This window comes from Macrobrachium rosenbergii, chromosome 28 (assembly GCF_040412425.1).
Source record: "Macrobrachium rosenbergii isolate ZJJX-2024 chromosome 28, ASM4041242v1, whole genome shotgun sequence".
Lineage (NCBI taxonomy): Eukaryota > Metazoa > Arthropoda > Malacostraca > Decapoda > Palaemonidae > Macrobrachium > Macrobrachium rosenbergii.
The window spans coordinates 24667501-24672500 of record NC_089768.1 but is presented as its reverse complement, the minus strand read 5'-3'; positions in this window follow the sequence as shown (position 1 = coordinate 24672500).

Here is a 5000-nt window from a genome sequence, read left to right as displayed (position 1 = left end):
TGACTAAGTCTATTAACCATTTGCCCAGCAAACAGAATATTCCTTCGAGAATGACCTCGACGCTTACATTAAGCGGAACACTTATTTACTTCCCCAACGACTGCGTCAGATGTTTGACATCTCGTGGATTCACACTCTTGTCGATCTGTCCATTTTGTAAATGAGATTTATTCTGTATAGGAGCATTGTTTGTGTCTTATTTAAAAACCCCGTGTAACTTGATTTGTTTCCAGTCGATTATCGTAGACTTTGAAGCTTCTTTTCGTACGTGTAAAGAAATTGATTCATCCAAAGAAACGACCCTAGAAGAGATTCACACAGTGTATAGAATTGAGATTTACGTGTCAACTCCGCCAAAACTGGATATCAGCGTCTCCAATGTTCTTAGCCCTCAGTTCTGCACTAATCAAGATACCTCGATCTCATTCTACAGACGTTTATCTATTCTCTCGTCACTGTCATAATCATCACAGTCCCCATTATTATCATCGTGATCATCATCATCATTACCATCGCCAACTTCGTCAGCTTCACGAGGAAATTTTTCAACTAGTCAATCTGAAAAATGTCAGCTCACTGAAGCGGTGTTGCCACAGAGAGATCAGTTAAAATTTTCATTCCATCTGCATACCATCCCATTCATGAAAACTGTTTCGTCTTAGTTTTAGGATGTACATACATGACTACACGAACACATTTTAATTCTGCGTAGTTCTTCTTTGTTAGATGACAGAAAAGTAGGTCAGACTTCTGAAATAGTTTTTTGTACTTAAAAAAGTTTACGGCGAACGGGAATAATTCTAGTGGTTGTTGTTAGTAGTTATGATAATTTCACTGACGTAGGGTTTAATTTAAATAAAAATATATATTATTATTTAGTAGTGACAATAGCTTCACCGGAATATAAGATTTAAAAAACCACATGGGCTAGGAAATGTTAGACAAGTCGTAAGGAGCATTGGATAAATTAACTCATTAGTCATCGATATTTTAACTGACTAATGTTTTTATTAATATACAATTTAGGTGGTAATATACAAATTTAGATGTTAATTTGATGCTAAATTTATACGGGATTATTTGACAAAAGGCGCCATTTGTCTCCAGCGGTTTGTCGTCAACTTTCCGATTCTTGCTGCAGTTCTGGAAGTTAAAGTGAAACGTTGTTTAAGTTTGGACTTTTTAAGTTTCTTTCAGGAATCACGTTTCATTTAGGAGCCGTGTTTCGTATAGGAATCATATTTCTTTCAGGAATCGCGTTTCTTTTAAGAGCCGTGTTTCGTATAGGAATCATGTTTCTTTTAGGAATTATCTCTTAAAGGAATCGAGCTTGTTTTAGGAATCATGTTTTTCAATGTGTTTCTTATGGAAATCATATTTCTTATAGAAATCTTGTTTCTCATAGGAATCGTGTTTCCTACTGGGATCATATTTCTGGAGGGAATCTTGTTTCTTTTAAGAATTGCGTTTCTTATGGAAATCCTCTTTCTTATAGAAATCATACTTCTTTTAGGAATCATGTTTCACTTAGGATTCATATCTCTTTTATAAATCATGTGTCATATAGGAATCATGTTTTATTTAGGAATCGCGTTTCTTTTGATAAACATTTTGCTTAAACGTAGAATCGTGTTCCTTTCAGGAATCAAGTTTCTTATAGGAATCGTTCTTCTTTTAGGAATCGTGTTCCTGTTTTTAATCGTGTTTCCATCCTAACTCTTCCCTACCTCTGTGCTTATCGTATTTGCTTATCTACCTAAGTGTTTCTTTCTTCTTTTATATAATATTTATATAAAATAAATATCTCTTTGTTTATCATCACATTATCCTCTCTCTCTCTCTCTCTCTCTCTCTCTCTCTCTCATCTATGAAGTAATTGCATTAGGTAAACAGCACCGAACATGAAACATTGTACATAGACAAAACAGGTTGGCGTCTCGATTATTCAGTTAAGTAGTTAATGAACTGATTAGCACCTTTGATAATTAGTGAATTAGTTGACTGACTGGCGAGTCCAACGATCAGATAACTAACTATTCCTAACGATTAATCGAGAAGTCTTTTATAGTTGTTGACGTCAGGAAAAGAAAATTTTTTTTTCTTCGGTAGTACCTATGAAAAAAAATTAATAAAAAAACTGAAATCTATGTCTGTGAAAAAGACGTGAAATCTACTTCCATGTTAATAAAAATGTCTAAAACAAATCGCCTTTGTTTTATTGCACCGCGGTGTGTTGCAGCGTGTTAATGAGAGGTAATACGAGGCTAATTTATGCTAATGAATGCATTTATACTCTGCGAGGACAGCTGTCATGATACTATCTCTCTGTCTGTCTCTCTCTCTTTCTCTCTCTCTTTCTCTCACTCGGATCCTTCGATTAAGTCATCAGACAAGTAGCTGGTGAATGGGATGGCGGAGTCGATTACGCTCTTCCGAAACAAATTTTATTGCCGAGAAAAACGGGCTCTAAAAGGAATACGCTAATTTTTTTTTTTTTTTTTTTTTAGCCTCATGGGGTAAAAGAGATCGAAAGTAACTGCCCACTATTGGGTACAAAAAAAACTGAAAATAACTGTCCACCGCTGGGCAAGGAAAAAAGAAATAACTGTTCACTGGAAAGTAACTGTCCACTGTTGGGTATGAAAGCGGTGGAAAATAACTGTCCACTGTTGGGTATAAAAACGATGGAAAATAACTGTCCACTGTTGGGTATAAAAACGATGGAAAATAACTGACCAGTGTTGGGTATAAAAATAATGGAAAATAACTATCCAATATAGAAGAGAAAAGATATCAGAAAAATGCCGAGTCTCGGACAAAAATATACAACATAATCCTCCATTTTGGAAAGAAAAGAATGGAAATTAAATTCCGAGGGAGTAATAAAGATAAGGATGAAAAATACCCAATGCTTGATAGAGAAAGATGAAAAATAAATGCCCAGTTTGTTACAAAAACTTTAAAAAAAAAATCTAAAAACATTTATCTTTAGGATAGTAAACGATGGAAGGTAACCGTCCACTATGAATACAAATGACGGATGAAGTATTTACCAACACTGAATGTATCATGAATACATTATGGACAGTGTCACTAGATGAAATATGAAAGAAAGAGAGAAATATCCAGGCTGAGTGTCAGTGATGAGTGAGAACTGAAAGGTAACAGATGCTGGGAGAAAACACGTCATATTGGTACAACTTCTTCTTTGTATATCGACAGCTAAACTGACAGCCATGTTTACTCTTCTCAAGGGAAGTGCAATTAATATTCTTGGTAAATTCAAAGCAATCTGAGTATCGAAGTTTTTTTGACTGAATGATAGCTGATTTTCGTCTAGTCTCTGCTTATGAACCTTTCTGTTTAAAAAGCATTTACACAAACACACAAGTCTATGTACACATACTCTCTCTCTCTCTCTCTCTCTCTCTCTCTCTCTCTCTCTCTCTCTCTCTCTCTCATACAAGAGCCTTCTAGTGTCAATGGTAACGCGTTCACCTCAAAACTATATAGCCTACACCGCGAGAGGTGAACGTTATTTGTGTTCCTAAGAAGTCCATAGACGGTTGTTTAACAGTATTGAAAAAAGCTGGAGAGAGAGAGAGAGAGAGAGAGAGAGAGAGAGAGAGAGAGAGAGAGAAGTACTTCGTCAGTGTCTGCCTACATAACACGGAGGGTCTCGGCGAGGTTATCCTCACTCCTCCAGCAGGGTGAAACCATTTAAGATCTCTCTCTCTCTCTCTCTCTCTCTCTCTCTCTCTCTCTCTCTCTCTCTCTCTCTCTCTATATATATATATATATATATATATATATATATATATATATATATATATATATATACACATATATATATATCTGTATGTGTGTTCGTGTTTGTATACGTATTCAAAGAAAAATGTGAATTGTAGGAAAGTACTATGTTTTTAGAGAAATGAAAAGCAAACAAAAAAAAAAAACTCAAGTAAACAGAAGGTGAGATGAAGGAACAAAATGAAAAATATAAGGTAAAAATATATCAGCACAGGAACTTATGAATGACTGCCGGTGAGAAACAGGCTTAAGGAAGTCCACTGTAGTCCTGAGTTCTTGTCTTCGCTGGTTCGAGCCCACGAGACGACGAACTTATTATCAAACTAAAAAATTCCCCTTCGGTAACATATATGAAAATATATTATTTCCGAGGTAGAGCGAATTGGATATTAAAGGACGTTTGGAGCTTACTGATTGAATATGAATCACGGTGATGTGATAAAAAAGTCATATATATATATATATATATATATATTTATATATATATATATATATATATATATATATATATATATATATATATATATATATATATATATATATATACATACACATAAAGAGTGAAAAAACTGAAATCATGAACATGAATGTTGAAAATACACGGGATTGTCTAATTAAAGGCTTGGTTGTAAAGCGAGTGGATAAGTTTAAATACTTGGGTACCTATTTAGATAAGGACGGTTTCTCTGAGCACAGAATTTATGGGGAGATTAAAAAAAGGCTTATCAGGCAATGGAAATGCTTAAAAATATTTGGAATAATAACAATTTTTCTGTGCATACAAAAATCAAAATTTATAAGGTAATGGTTAGGAGTATTTTGATTTATGGGCTTGAGTCACGGCACAGCATTTAAAAATAAGGCTCTCAGAAGAATATTAGGAATTAATTGCAGGGATAGGAAATCAAATAGCAGAATTAGAGAAGTAACGGGGTTGCAGCCGGTCGATAAGTACGTTAGGTTCTCACGCAGGAAGTGGCTGGGCCATGTGCATAGAATGAGATACACCAGGGTGGGTTGCCCTTGGTAGAAGAGGTAGAGGTAGGCCAAAGGAGACGTGGTTGAGGACGATGAGGCGGCAAGCAGGAGATGAGTGTTGGGGAGATCTTGAGGAGTTAGCCCAGGACGGAATGTGGTGACGTGAGTTTATCGAGGCCCTATGCATTCCCGTGGGTGCCACAGGAAATGAT